Consider the following 15,561-nt stretch of genomic DNA (forward strand, 5'->3'; position numbering starts at 1 on the left):
GCCGGAGTGATTCGCGGAAGCATTCACGTCGTCTTGTTCGCCCTGCATTCAAAGAGTATCTCCAAAACGAATATTTGATGAATCAAGGAAAGCCCAATAAGTAAGTCCATACGAAAAAAAAAAAGTTTAAGTCTCAGGGAACATTTAGGGAAGGGGCTCAGGAACAGGCTCCTTCATCGCCGGTTCAGAGTTCGAGGTGGACGTCTCGTTCTTAGCATCCACATCGGGTTTGTTCTTCACGCGCTTCCAGGGGTTGCTATCGTCCTCTTCGTCATCACCGTCCTCACTGTCAGACAGGATCACTTGGACCGGAGCGTTTACAGGACCAGGGACTTGGCCTCGAGCACGAAGGTACATCCGGAGCATGTGCGGGATTTTTGCCATGTAGTCGAAGTTCCTCCACTCCCATTGATAAGGGTCGCTCTCCATAGCCCTCACCTTTCTTTCGATACGGGCAATTCGGGCCTCGAGCGTTTGCCTCTTGAGGCCCAAACGCTGTCTCTCATCGCATAAGCGGCGATGCTTGTCAACGACCTAGAATACGAACTGGTTAAATACGAATCAAATTTGTTCTGGAAAAGAGAGATGGGCGATTTACCTTATCCATAAAATCATACGCCTCCTTTTTGTCTTTCGAGGGGAAGTGGAAGCAGGCGTGCGGAAAGAGAACGCCGGCGGGCTCAAAGCCTTCGCCGGACAGAAACAATGGACTTCCGGGATCGAGGGGGCAGACGGTGGAGGCTCCTTCGTTTTCCATTCTAAAGGTGTTTACCAAGTAAATTTCTGAGATCATATTTTGAGGGAGTTGAGAGAGTTTCTGCTCTTATTTATAGTGATTTAGGGTTTTACTAGAAACCACAAAGTTAATAATTGTGGCGTGTCCGAATGGGTTTATCCATTTTTGGAAATCGAGGAAAAGACAATTATTGCCTTAGAAGCGTGACACTTTTCCTGATTTCCAAGGAAAAAATGGCAACCGTCGCATTTAAGACAAGTGGGTCATTAAATAAAGGAAAAATAATAAAGGCTCAAAGCCTAGAAAATAAATCGAACTGACTAAACCCGAGTTGGGGAATTCGCGTATTCGAGTCCGCATTTTTTAGGAATAGGTCTGATCAACTTACGAATCCCATAACTTGACCACATGGTTAACGAAGATGCTATTTAAAAAATAGACTTTGCAAATCCATACTTAAATTTAGCACAAATGAAACCCTCTTGGGTTCATAATCTTAAAAAAAGGTTTAAAAGCCTCCTCAAGCAAAGTACTTGTTTAGCCTACTTAGACAGGTAAAATAATTCGAAAAATAATAATAAATTTTGAGTTTAAGGGACAGTCCCCACTAAGTGGACACAGCCATTACAAGTTCTCGGGCACCTCGAGTTCGGGTTAGGCTGGCTCAGGATCTGCGGCAACTGTCTCAGTATCACCCGGCTCGCCAGTAGTAGACTGCTCGCTAGGAACCCCGGAGTCTGAACCATCATCGTCCGCGATGACCACTGTCTCCGAGTTCGTGGATGGAGGAAGTTCTGGCGGGGTGGCTACCGCTTCCGGAATCGTCGCTGGCACGGTGGGTGCTTCGGGTTCCACGGGATCACTAGGACCTGAGACAATTATTTTGGATCAGAAAAAGTACAAGAGTAATTTCCTATGGTTAGGTTTCAAAAGCTTTGAAATGTACCGGCCCAATGTAAACCAGATTCGCTCAAAGGAGGCGATTCGGTGAAGAATTCCTTGAACTGTTGAGGATTGAACGACGAGGAAGGAAGGGCAGCTAAACGACTTCGCTTCTCCTCCAGGACGGTCTTCAACTCATTCCTCTCTTGTTCCTCGGAGAAGTCATCTTCATGGGTTTGGTCCAAAAGGAGGAGATTGCTCTCGTACTCCTTGATGTCTGACTCCAGCTCCGTCCTAGCCTTCTTGGTTTGAATGAAGACGATTGCTCCTTGGATCAATTCCATCCCGCGACCTTTCACTTCTTTCCTGGCCTTTGATGCTGACCTCCCTAATTCAGCATCCCGATAGTTGGCTACCGCTTTGTACTTGAGCTGCAATTCGGACAGCTGGTTGGACAAGTCGTAGGCACTGGATTCTGAAAGTCTATCCCGAGAAGTTGAGAGTTCTTTCGATCTTGTCATACCTCTGGTATTGATCCTGCAACTCGCCATTGGACTTCATGAGTTCGAAGGAGAGATTGTCTAGTTGATCCTCTAGGTTTTTGCCTGGTATCATGTGAAGAACGGAGGTCGGACTCAAGGGAAGAAGATTTGTCTTTCCATGTCAAAGCTTCTTTTTCCCTGTCTAGCAAAAGTTTCTCGTAGTACTCAATCATGTCGTTGAGTTCGTTGATTGCCTGAACCAAGTAGCAAGGAAAGAGAGTTAGCATCTAAGTGAAGGAATAAAGTTTAAAGAATTATTATGGGTGAAGAGAACTAACCCGAGATGAGTGATGGGCGTGGAGTAGGAATCGCTCTCGAATTGCAGGACGCCACCTATCAAAGGCTGGCAGGATGGTGTCTTTTCGAGTTTTGAAGCATCGAAAGACATTTCCCTCTGTTTCCATCGCTGTCAGAATAAAGAAAGGGAGCGTTAAGTCAATAAATTAAAACGATAAGGCCGGAAGACATAGTGGAAGGTAATTTCTAACCCGTGAGCGACTTGGTCTGAGGAACCAGAACAGCCTTAGTTCCGGCATCTCGGACCTCAGCTTCTTCCCGCCGGGGGTTTGAACTCCGATCGGCCTTTTCACCTCCTGATCCAGACGAAGTAGATACGGTGACTGGAGGAGGAGGACCCATAGAGCGGGGTGGTGGAGATGGCCGAGGAGAGCGATCTGTTTGGGCTCTCGTCTTATCTCTTTTGGGGGAGGAGCTGCTGCGGGTTGATCTGTCCCTCTTTTTCCGAATCAGATCAGCAAGCGGCTCGCTGCTTAGTCCATTTCGGGAGGCAGGCCGAGGTGAATCACGACGGGGTGATCGTTCTCTGCGGGATGACCGGCCGCTATGGCTTTTGCGGTGAGGAGTGAGTCTATAGGCACCGGCAGATCTTGCCCCTTCGGCGCTGCCGTCATCAACTAGCAAGGTTCTGCTATATTCTTTCTTGTCGACTGCGGATTGGAGGAATGATTTGTTCGTTTCGCAAGCCTCCACAATCGACTTGGATAGCGTCTTGCGTCAAGCTGCGATGGCCCGAGCAGAAGTCCCTTGAGGTAAGGGAGGGGGCAATGGCAGTTGGAGAAGATGTCCAGGGGGCTCATCCTGAGCTTGTGGTTGGCCTCTACGAATCGGTCGAGGGTAAAGGAGTTCCAGAGGGTATCCCCTTCGATGACGATCTTGAAGAATTCGGCGAATTCAACAGACGGTAGGGTCGGTGCGATGAAAGCTGCGAATTGAAAATTAAAAGTTGGTCAGATAAGCCAAGAAGTAAATAAGGGTCATATGCATGACCTAATATCTAGTAATTGTAGGGGATTCCGAGATCAATGCAATAACATAATTTAGGCGGGAAATAAGAGAGTCATTTGGCGCAATCTTTGCCTTTAGAACATTAAAGCCTTCCGAACTGGAGTGATACTTTGAAAGACTTGGAGGGCTAATTGTTGGTGTCGGATCGCGCACCATGGGCTTGGGTCCGGCCAAAGATTGTTACACAAGTAGGAGAGGCCCATAATAGAGAGGGCCCATAAGTGTCCTCGAGGTGAGAGTATGGGCGAGATGTTGATTTGCGAAGTGGATGCAGCATCGAAGTCAGAACTACTCGGATTGAAGAAGCCGAATGGGCCGGAAGGAGAAGTTCAGAAGGCCCGGAGTGGATTCAAATTCAAACGTCCAAATAGTTAATTCAAAGACTAAAAACGGATACATTTAAGGTAGAATGATTGTGAGTAAATGGGGATTAAATGTATTCTTTGGATATAAATTGGGGGTCAAAGACCATGTAAGGACACACGCATTTTTTGGTGCAAATTAGCTATACACATTTTTTTTACAATACTCATAGTTTTCTCTATAATCATCTATCTATTTTCTAGCATATTTGTCCTCAAGAATAATCATTCTCACTAAATAAATAAATATTTGAGTGTGTGAATCCGACTTCTACAAGAGACCAATTCCCTCTTCCTCCTCTTTGAAGGAGAGACCTTTTTCATCAATCCTCTCCTTTAGGGAGAATGTTTCTAAAAGCTCAGCCCTGGTGGCATCAAGCTTTATTGTTGTTCGCCAGCCTTCAATGGCAAAAGAACTACCAGCACTCTCTTCATTATTTGAAGACCAAGAGTCGACGATCGTATTCAAACCGATCACTTTTGAAATCCTCTCGAAGGAGCTTCCGGTTATCATCCATGATGTTAATCTACTATTTTACTGCTTTCATGTTTTCCCTTTCCTGTTTGTTTCTATTTCAAACTTTCGACAAATGAGTTCTTTGGCAAAGCTTCATGCTGTTGTAATCGCAAGTTAACTTAATATAAGTTGTTTGACAAAAAAAAAATAGATTATTTCAATAGATATTACAATTTTATTTCATTTCACGATATTTAATTACAGATGTTATATACTATATCAGTTGAACAAAAAAGAATTCACATTTTAACATTAAAACTAGAACTTTTAATTATCAATAACATTAATAAAACACAAAACAATGATCATTACACGTACTTTAAATTTGATGAACATTGGAACTTGATATCATAGGGCTATAAAGATTAATATCGAAAAGGAACGGAAGCAGGTAATTTGAAACAATAGAAAGAATTTTGAAAATAATTACTTTGTATATCTAAACAAAAAATAAAACTTAGAAAATATCATATATCTATTCTATTACGTAAAAAAAGTTAGAATATGTTTTATTGTACAACATTTTTTTTTAATGAAACTCATACTAAAAATTTACTCTTTTACATGAGCAAATTGTAGGAATTATATGGAGGATTATTGTTTCCTCTATAGAACCACATCTGACGCATCCTGAATCACAATTTATACCTCTTAACACTTCAAAAAGGCTTGAATTGAATCACATAGATAGAATCAGAAAACTAAATGATAGTATTTTAAATCAATTATTTACAAAACAAAAATACATGGTTTAGCATCAATTATAATAATTGATGTCGTAATTAACTTGTTTGGCATCAATTCTATAAACTGATACAATTTTTATTAGTTTGTATCACTTTTACAAAATTGATTTTAAAATATAATTTTACATCAATTACCTAATTGATGTTTTTAAATTTTTTTTTTGACATCACTTATTAAAATGTTGCAAAGTTTACATTAATAAAAACTGATGCAAATAAAAATTATATTAATAATATAAACAGATTTATGGAAATTAGCTTCACTTATTAAAACTGACGTAACTATTTTCGTCTTTGGCATCAAATTTTTAAAAATAATGTTATTTTAGTTTAGTTTGCATCAGTTTTTTTTCTTTTCTTTTTTATTTTTTTTATTTTTTTAATTTTTTTTTATTTTGCATCAGTTAATACAATTGATTCTAAACAAACCTAGTTCACATCAAAGAAATCTTCACGTCATCCTCATCTCTTCCCCATTATTATTTTTTTTGAGGTTTTTGATCAATCTTTGACCCCTCCCTAAAAGCTTTACCTAAAAGAGTATCTTCTGATATTAATCAAGCTGATTTATATTCAACTTTGAATCTCTTGGATAATCTTTTTCCTGATATTAATACGAATATGTCTAGTGAACACAAACCTGGATCGTGTGAGCAACATGAGGACACTGATATACCATCAACTTCAAGTGGAAATTGTGGAAAAGGAGAAGGTTTTGATGATTTGTTTGCTGAATTTATCCAAGAGCTATATCCGGGATGTAGTAAGTTCACGAAGTTGTCTTTCATATTGAAGTTGTACCATATCAAATGATTGTGTGGGATTAGTGACAAGGGTATATCTATGGTGCTTGATATGCTGAAAGATGCATTTACACATGCCAAATTGCCATGTTCATTAAATGACATGAAAAAGGTTATTCGAAAACTAGGCATGACTTATGAATCAATTCACGCATGTCTAAATGATTGCATGTTATATTAGGATGCAGATGCAGAGAGAGAGAGATTTGCAAAGTTTGTAAAGCCTCTCGATGGAAAAATAACATTTTTGCACAGAGTATGATTTCAAGATCAGAGAATGAGAAAAAGAAAGATCCTCCAAAGGTTTTGCGTTATTTTCCTCTAAAGCCACGACTGCAACGTTTATTTATGTCATCGAAAACTGCTACACACATGAGATGGCATACAACTGCTAATAACAATGATAGTAAACTTCGACATCCAAGATGGAGAGGCTTGGAAGACATTTGATCAAAAATTTCCCGAATTTGCATCCGATCCAAGAAATGTCAGACTAGGATTAGCAACTGATGTTTCAACCCATTTGGTACTATGAGTAGTAGTTATAGCATCTGGCCAGTGATATTGTTTCCTTACAACTTTCCACCGTGGATGTCAATGAATCACACATCAATGATACTCTCTATTGTTATCCCTGGGAAACACATGCCTGGTAATGATATCGATGTATATTTGCAGCCACTAATCAAAGAGTTGACGGAGTTATGGGATTATGGAATTAAAACGCTAGATGCTTCCACAAAACAAACATTTAACATGCGAGCAGCTATCATGTGGACGGTTAGTAATTTTCCTGGTCTTGAAAATTTATCTGGTTGGAATACGTATACAACGTTAGCTTGTCCAAGCTGCTATTATGATGGCATTGGAGAATGATTACGACATAGAAAGAAAAACTGTTTTATTGGTCATCGACGTTTTCTTCCTCGAGATCATAGCTTTCGTCAAGACATGACACATTTTGACGAAAAAGTAGAAACAAGATCTCCACCACTCATATTGACAGGTTCTACAATTATTCATCAACTAGAACAAGTTAATGTTACTCTTGGTAAAAAAATGAATTAGTTGGAGTTGGGAGAAAAAGAAAGCGACGTGATGCAAGAAGATGTGGTAATCAACAATGGGAATTTACAATGGCGCGACATAATCTGGTTTCATGCACATAGAGAAAAATGTGTTCGACAATCTAATCTACACAATGTTGGATGACAAAAAAAAATCAAAAGATAATATGAGTGCTAGAAAAGATCTTCGTGAGCTAGGTATACGTCCTAACTTGTGGCCTGATGATAATGAGAAATATCAAACTGCATGTTTTTCTCTGAACAATCAAGCGAAAGATACTTTTTTAAGTGTCTTCCAGAATGTAAAACTCACGGATGGTTATGCTTCTAATTTATCAAGTTGTGTTGATGTCAATGGTCAAAAGCTATCAGGCTTAAAAAGCCAAGATTGTCATGTGATAATGAGAGATCTATTTTCTGTTGCGATTCGAAATCTATTGCCAACAGACGTGACTTCAGCAATTGTTGAGCTTTTCGGTTTTTTAGAGATATATCTACAAAGGTGCTTGATACCGATGAGTTAGATAAATTACAATACAATATTGTAGTGATTTTATGTCGTATGGAGATGTATTTTCCTCCATCATTTTTCACAGTGATGGTACATTTAGTAGTACATCTCGCAGAAGAGGCAAAATACGGAGGGTTGGTTCCATTCCTATGGATGTATTCGATTGAGAGGTGAGTATTTTCCATTTTATCTTTATATATATGAAACTAAAACTTACTAGATTCAATTATATACACAGGATGCTAGGACACTTCAAATCATATGTTGGGAATCGCGCTAAGCCGGAAGGTTCTATATGTGAGTAATATTTAGCTGATGAGTGTGTAACATTTTGCTCAATGTATCTCAATGATATAGAGACACGATTTACTCGGATTGGCCGCGTTGATGATCGACCTCTAGCTGAGACTAGTGATAAGGTTCAAATGACCTAGAACTACTCTCTCAAATAAGAGATCAACTGCAGTATTTTAGGATCGAATTCACAGAGTTCTTTTGTTCAAACAATGAGTTAAATGTCGAGATTAACACCGTCGATCCAGATCCAGTGTCGATCGACACTAGAGGGGTATCGGTCGACACCGTCGTATTGAGTCGTCTCTGAGAAAAGGGTCCCGTATGGTGTCGATCGACACTGGAGGGTGTCGGTCGACACCATCTCTGCAACTGCGAGCTCAACTCGTCTTCAGTGTCCAATTCCTCCCACACATCATCTCATACTCTGATCAAGATGGCATTACAACTCTTCCTTGGGTTAGCATCCGGATTACCAGGAAGAAAACCCTCTTGTCTCTTGATAGATTGTGCAGTTTGAGCTACCTGTACAACTAGCTTCTTCAAGTGAGAGCTCAAATTCTCGATCTTCCCATTAAGATCTGTGTAGACAGCATCAAACTTGCCATTAAACTCTACAACAAGCTTTGTTTGGCTCTCCAGAATCTGCTCAAGCATCGATTCCATTCTTGTCTCTTCTAAGGGTGGACGGGGGGCTTGGTAAGTTGAATTACCATAATTCCTCTGAAAGTTGCTTTGAGGAAAGGTCTTCTGGAAAGCAGGCTTTGAAGTGTAGTTGGAGGAACCCTGGTTCCCTGTAAACATGTTGCCACTGAAGTTGCCTTGTGGCTGCCCAAACTTTCTGTATCCCTGACCATCTATGTAGAAGACTCCTTCTTCTGACTCAGGCTCAGGCTCAATAATCTCTTCCTCAGCTGCAAAGTGGACATGCTTCTTCCCTGTGAGCAAGTTATGAACTGAATCTATCTTAGCGTTCACCTCTGCCATCTGATTTCCTGAAATAGCTCCGGCAATCTTCTTCCTCTCAAAATCAGCATTCTTGGTACTTTGCTGCAAGCGAGGTTCTCTATCAGGGCTGTAGCATCAGCTGGGTAACGTGTGTTGAAATTACCATTGCTCGCTGCATCTAGAGCCATCTGGTATCTCCAATCAACTCCTCTAAAGAAGGTACCTAGAAGTTGTACCTCACTGAAACCATGATGTGGACAATCTCGTTGGTACTCCTTGAAACAAACCCAAACAGCCTTGAAAGCTTCAGCTGGACCTTGTGTGAAGGTAGACAGCTTGTTTCTCAACTCCTCAGACTTAGCATCATCGTAGAAATTGTTTAGGAAGGCTATCTTGATGCTTCTCCAAGTCTTGAGGGAACCTGCTTTAAGTTGCTTTAGCCAAGAAGCTGCTTCCCCAGCAAGTGAATAAGGGAAGAGCTTGCACAGTAGGTAGTCCTCTGAGACTCCATTAGCCTTGATGCTCAAAATAAGATCCTCAAATCGCTCGATATGATCCATTGGCTGCTCACGAGATAAGCCATGGAAAAGATGGTGGCCAACTAAAGCAAAGTAGCCAGGCTTCAGCTCATAGTCGTTCCTCTGGAATGGTGGGGGTACAATCGCTGATCAATTAGCATAGAACAGGTCTGGCCTGTTGAAATCTCCAAGAGTACGACGTAGTTCCGCAGCTGGAGGAATAGCTGCAGGAATCTGGTGTTGGTGTCGATCGACACCTCTGTTGTGTCGTTCGACACCGATTGCATCCGCATGCTGCTCCCGATGGTGTCGATCGACACCAAGCCCTGCTGCGTCTCTAGCAGCTAATTGCGCATTAAGGTGCGCCTGATCCTCATTGGCGTCCTCAGGTAGGATGAGTCCATGATCATCCAATATCTGACCAGAATCATTGTAGGCTTGCCCATCCTCATCTCTCAAAACTCCTTCTGCATCAGCTCTGATGACTCTGTCAGCCATTGCTAATTTCTGAGTTTTTCGGTTGGTGCGTTCAAGTTTTCCCAAATCCAGAACAGACAAGTTGATAAGCGCCTTCTGTTTTGTGCTCCTTGTTTGCCTAGGCATACACTTGAAACACAGAAAAGAAGAAAACAAGAAACGCGTGAGTAACAAAATAGAAGTAAAAACTAGACGAAATCTCTAAACAAAACTCAATGATGATTCCCAAGAACTTTGGCAACGGCGCCAAATTTGATAAGGTTCAAATTACCTAGAACTACTCTCTCAAATAAGAGATCAATTGCAGTATTTTAGGATCGAATTCACGGAGTTCTTTTGTTCAAACAATGAGTTAAATGTCGAGATTAAGCTAGCAGGGTGATAGTGAAAATAAAAGAGAACAAAGTAAAAAGACAACAGATTGATTGTGTTGTAAACGATTTAATAAAGAGCTAGGAACAGGGTATTCTCAGGAAACTATTGGTTAGTAGATCTAATGAAAGCTAGGTTGTTATCGAACCATTCTTAAGCTCGAACTCTAATTATGGAATAACCGGTGGGCGTGCCGTGAAAATCCGTATATCTATAGCTAATAATAATCGGAGAAGCCGAGAAACTATCAACCTAAATATGCATTCTTAATGAGTTCAATTATTCATCTTAGTAGATAGGCCGATTCTTATTACACACCTATAAACCAGACTCATCAAATAATAGATCCAACTGTAAATACCTATGGCGGGCATATGTATTGTCTACATTCAAGATCTAGTTAATTACTCTACATCTAGCATTAGGCATAATTAGAGATGAAGAATTCTACAGATACCTAGCAAAGTGGACTACTCAGACATATTGAATGAAGCAAACAACATAATTCAGATAGAAAGCATAAACACAGTAAATAGAGAAGGGGAAAGAAGGGATCTCTTCACTGTATTAAAAACTGGAATGAATCTCTCAAGAACAATGGATGAATAGGGTTTTGCAAAAGTTTGATAAAAGACTTGATAAAAGAAACTTAGGTCTAAAAATAATATATAGACCCTAAAAATGTCTAGGGACTAATAATGCAAATAGGGAAGTCTTCAGGGGCAAATTTGATTTTCTGAAACTTGAAAGCGTCTAGGTTTTTGCTGGGCCGAAACTGGTGTCGATCGACACCAAGAGTGTGTCGATCGACACTCCTCGCTGATTCCTGAACCAAAATCGTCCTTAGCTTCCTTTTCCTTAGCTTTTGCTCCAAAATGTCTCCTTATCTCCATTGTTGTCCCGCTGCATAGAATACCTGAAAAGACATTAAAAAGACTCGAGAAATAACATAAAGACTCAAAATTCTATACCTAAAACATAGATAAAAATCAGTGAAAATCGGGTTATATCAACTAGCATAAACCCAAATTCAGAACTCTTACTTATGTTCCCAAACCTTGGAAGAGTTGTTGGAGCGGGTAAAGTTTATACTCTTAATCATGTAGAGCGGCAACAAGCACATCGACATGTATTGGTCAACTGCCAACTACTAGATCACCTACGAGAGTAAGTTATCTAATTCAAGAACAACTAATTATATTTATGTTTTATCGAAATTCTCTAATGTAGACGTTATGGTTGTTGTATGTTTAGAAAATATAAAAACGAGTTGTTGAATAAACAATCTCATCAAAGTAGAAGGAATCGTGTTATCGATATTGACAGAGATATGCATCTTAATTTTGCAAAATGGATCAAGCAGAAAGTTGAGACGAATGAGTTAGATGAGCTAACTGATGATTTACAATGCTTAGCTCAGGGTCCATTTGAAAAAGTTGTAAAGTATACAGCTTATAATGTCAATGGTTTCAAATTCCGGACAACAAAAAGAGAATTAGATCTAAAAACACAATATAGTGGTGTGTATGTGGCTGCTGAGACTACGAGTTATGCTAGTTCTTGTGATTCTAACCCAAGAACGAGAACTGTAGCTTACTATGGGAATCTAATCGAAGTTATGGAGTTAAACAACTATGAAGTTTTCAAAGTTGTATTATTCAAGTGTAAGTGGGCGGACACTCATACAAAAAGAGGATATAAAATAGATGCATATGGTCATCATATGGTTAATTTTTTATGCTTGTTACACACTGGAGATAATGAAGAGGATGTACCATATATATTGGCGTTTCAAACAAAAATGGTATATTACGTACAAGATCCTTCTGAGACTGATTGGAAAATTGCATTTCATATTCAGCCTAGAGAAATATATGACATGGGAGATTCAGAACAACTGAATGATGAATTTGGTACTCATAACTCCACTAATGCTTCCTAAGAAGATATTTATAATGTTAACATATGTCGCTACTGGTAATTGTTTCTCCATAATCATAGTATTTGTTGATATGTTGGCATTAGTTTGATGGTTGTCTTATTTTCTAGGATTTATCTGCATATTATAAGCTTGTTAAAATAAGGGGGCGAGATTATCATATATGATTATTCTACTAAAAAGAAACCGCATAACTTATATATATTTTTATTCACTATTTTGTTGCTTATTTATATAACCAGAGACGTGACATTTTGCGTGAAAAAACTGCTGTGATGGAGGAGAAGTTGTGTAATGCTGGACAAGATTCTTTTAAGTATGACTTTTATTTAGCCTATCATGCTTTGGCAATATTTTGTTTCTTTGTTCTAATAAGAATTATTCAGAATTATTATGATCTTCAACATTTTAAAACTATTATTTATTAATTTTCTTTTTAAATTGTTTTTCTATATACACTTGATAAACCAGTTGTAGGTAAATTTTGGATAATATTTGTAGCTACAACCACATTCCGGACAAAGCTAATATCATTTGGCTCGATACCGGTCAACTGTATTGGACTAAATCACCATTTACGCATCCGGTATTGCTCACATGTGTTGGAGCAAAACGTTTTTTGTGTCATCCAAAATAACATTTGCATGTTTCCCAACGGACGCACGTAACGGCACGTTGAATTTTTTCACACGTCCAACACATGCATGTAAACCGGTTTGAACCAGTCTTAACCAAGAAAACCACAAAATTGATTTTATTTTTTTGGTTAAGGCAAGTGTAAACCGGTTATACCATATCTTAATTAATCGATTACTTTAATTTTTTACTCAAAAAAGGCAAAGAAATATTATTAACCCAAATCGATAATTGCCTTTACATTCTTCATCTTTTTTATCGTCGTTTTACGTTTCTCTCTACAAAGAAACAAAAATCTCTTCACGGTTCTAGAACTCAAGAAAACAAACATAGGTGTGGTTGTGTTGCTCTATTCTAATTCAATCTGAGGTAAGTTCTAGAAACCCAAATCTCATGGTTAATTTTGAGGTATTTCTATATGAGCTGTTTATATTTGACATGGAAATTGAGATATGAGCTGAAACGGAATTAGTTCGTATCACATATATCTCCATGATTATTCTTTCAATTTACATAATTTAGCTGCTTTTCTTGATGCTCACATTTATTTTCCCTTTGGTATGAATAAAGTTCTTGAGCCCAAATTGCTTCACGTTTTGAGCCGGAGAAGAATCTGAAAGCTGACGATTTTGCACCTCCACTGATAGAGAACATGAATCAAAGAGATTGTGAAAGGTTTTCTGTATTTCTCAATCGTAACAGAATGTACAATGAAGTGTTTATGTACTCTACACTAAACCAAACTAAACCATATACAATGTAATTATATACTAAGTTAACCGGCTAAACCGACTATCTATATACATACTCTAATAGTCCCCCTCAAGCTTGAGCTTCATATATGTTGAGAACTCCAAGCTTGGTGTTGTTAGCTCGAAAGAGCGCCAGATAAAGAGGTTTAGTTAGCATATCCGCAAGCTGATTATCAGAACGAACAAACATGGTTTTGAGAATCCCAGCTTCAATACATTCCCTAACCTTGTGACAATCACGCTCAATATGCTTCGTTCTTTCATGGAAAACAGAATTGCTTGCAATGTGTAAAGCTGCTTCATTATCACAATATAAGTAAGCAGGAGCCTTGAAAGGAACCTTAAGAGATGTCAACAAGTAACCAATCCAAAGATGCTCCTTAGTAGTTAAGGGAAGAGTGAATACCTTTAAAATTATTGACTACTTTAGACATAGTTAAGGGAAGAGTGAATACCTTTAAAATTATTGATTTTAGCTAAGCATATCAGAACCACTGTCTTCTCGTCATGCTTTACACTTTTTAAAGCACTAAATACTTTCTCTGCAAACACACCCCACAAAGTACAAGACAAACCCTCATTGCTTTAATACAGTAACAAACGATTTCAATATTACTTGTTTGAAAACATAGTTATTATGAATCAAAAATTATATGAAAACAATGTTCTACTTGCCTTGCATCTCTTATTTGAATCTCTAGTTTTTTGTTTGGTTTGTTTTGAGCCATAATATCTTCTCACACTCACCACTTGACCTAATATGTCTGCCATTGTAAAGAATACCCTGTTAATATTAAAATCCGTAACAGACATATAGTTTGAGTTAAACTAATGATAGGGAATTTAGAAAATACGTACCAATTAGAACATTTTCATCATAACTCTCGGTCTTAACCCCTTCAAAATATGCTAGATCCAGAAAAACACTATCCGATACAGGATCACATTTAATCACATCTGTGTTGTGGTTAAAAGCCCATTCGATAGCTCAAACTCGATATCTTGTACTTGCCATACGAAGGACTCAAAGTGAAGGTATCAATGATCATCCAATCACCAACCTTTAGTGACATGTTAAACTTGCCAATATAATGCTTTCTAATGGTAATCTGTATCTTAGATCCCTATATCAAAACCAAATAAACAAAAACACATAAGAACATGTTAAATGTTTCAAACAGAAATATATATAGATTCATATATTTAATCAATAACATTCTCTCATACATTTTCATCACATATAATGACATCTAACGTCAATTTGTTTGCCTCCTTAGATGAAGGATCTTGACACGGACACGCCAATTCGTTTTGAAAGGCTTGACATCACTAAGATACGTTAAACCTGAAGGTAAACTCATTGATTATGTGTATAGATGAGAAAGAAAAGTGATGCTTTAGAATTGATGATATTGCTTGAGTATTTATATTGTTAGGACTTGATTCTGAAACCCTAGTTTTAAAGTATTTATCAATACTAAAATAAAAATAAAATATTATTGTTATAGTTTTAAAGTGTAAGATATCGTGGAACCTCTTTTCACAAATAGAATGCATATTTTAAAGTAACACATAAATAGAATGAAACAAAACTGGTTTATGCATGGAGTCTAGTTCTATTTTCCACCACCTCCGAGTAGTTTTGAAATTGAAAATTTTGTTTTTATTTTGCTTTTAACTAGAAAATTTTGTTTTAAACTAGTAGCTGAATCATTGAGAAAAAATGTTAAAACCCTATTGAGGTGGGTTCTCTATCTTCTCTCTCTCTTGAATTTTTCAGAGTGAGACCGACTAACTTATTGTCGTCTGAATTTTATCCGGTTATCAAATCCTGTTTAATGGGCTCTCTTCCAACATGCACTAGATCCTTTGTAGTATTTTGTTGACTTTTATGTGATATCGAATTGACTTTCAAAGTCACGATGACTGGCGTGACCAACGGTAATTCTTGCTGCTTTGCTCTCGGTTGTTGATGACTCAATAAAGTTTATGTCATTGATATGATTCTGGTGAGGAATCAATCCCAATTTTGGCACTTGGAAGATCTAGAGTGTATATTCTCAAAATAGAGACGACACACGACTCAAAGACGAGATGATGGATTGAATGACGCCACAAAAGGATGCGGAAAGCCTTTTGATAAGTCGAGAAAAG

The 15,561-nt window shown here is 38.3% G+C and overlaps 5 pseudogenes across 6 annotated transcripts; 2 read left to right on the plus strand and 3 right to left on the minus strand.

Moving 5' to 3' along the window:
- Positions 1-89: 89 nt before the first annotated feature.
- Positions 90-3,257, minus strand: AT4G07320 (annotated as a pseudogene). 2 transcript variants are annotated; one of them is made up of 7 exons: positions 2,649-3,257; positions 2,439-2,566; positions 2,142-2,354; positions 1,683-2,064; positions 1,432-1,605; positions 599-672; positions 90-534 (listed from the first exon to the last, which is right to left on the minus strand). The 2 variants fall into 2 exon arrangements; another variant differs by having other exon boundaries at positions 1,683-2,354.
- Positions 3,258-5,673: 2,416 nt separating this feature from the next.
- AT4G07324 lies at positions 5,674-7,836 on the plus strand (annotated as a pseudogene; the record flags this gene model as incomplete). The annotated part of the gene is made up of 1 exon: positions 5,674-7,836.
- Positions 7,837-7,998: 162 nt separating this feature from the next.
- On the minus strand, positions 7,999-9,834 carry AT4G07327 (annotated as a pseudogene; the record flags this gene model as incomplete). Its single annotated transcript has 1 exon — positions 7,999-9,834.
- Positions 9,835-11,326: 1,492 nt separating this feature from the next.
- Positions 11,327-12,656, plus strand: AT4G07330 (annotated as a pseudogene; the record flags this gene model as incomplete). Its single annotated transcript has 1 exon — positions 11,327-12,656.
- Positions 12,657-13,474: 818 nt separating this feature from the next.
- On the minus strand, positions 13,475-14,734 carry AT4G07331 (annotated as a pseudogene; the record flags this gene model as incomplete). Its single annotated transcript has 1 exon — positions 13,475-14,734.
- Between the last annotated feature and the right edge of the window lie 827 nt (positions 14,735-15,561).

Source organism: Arabidopsis thaliana, chromosome 4 (assembly GCF_000001735.4).
Source record: "Arabidopsis thaliana chromosome 4, partial sequence".
Taxonomy (NCBI): Eukaryota; Viridiplantae; Streptophyta; class Magnoliopsida; order Brassicales; family Brassicaceae; genus Arabidopsis; species Arabidopsis thaliana.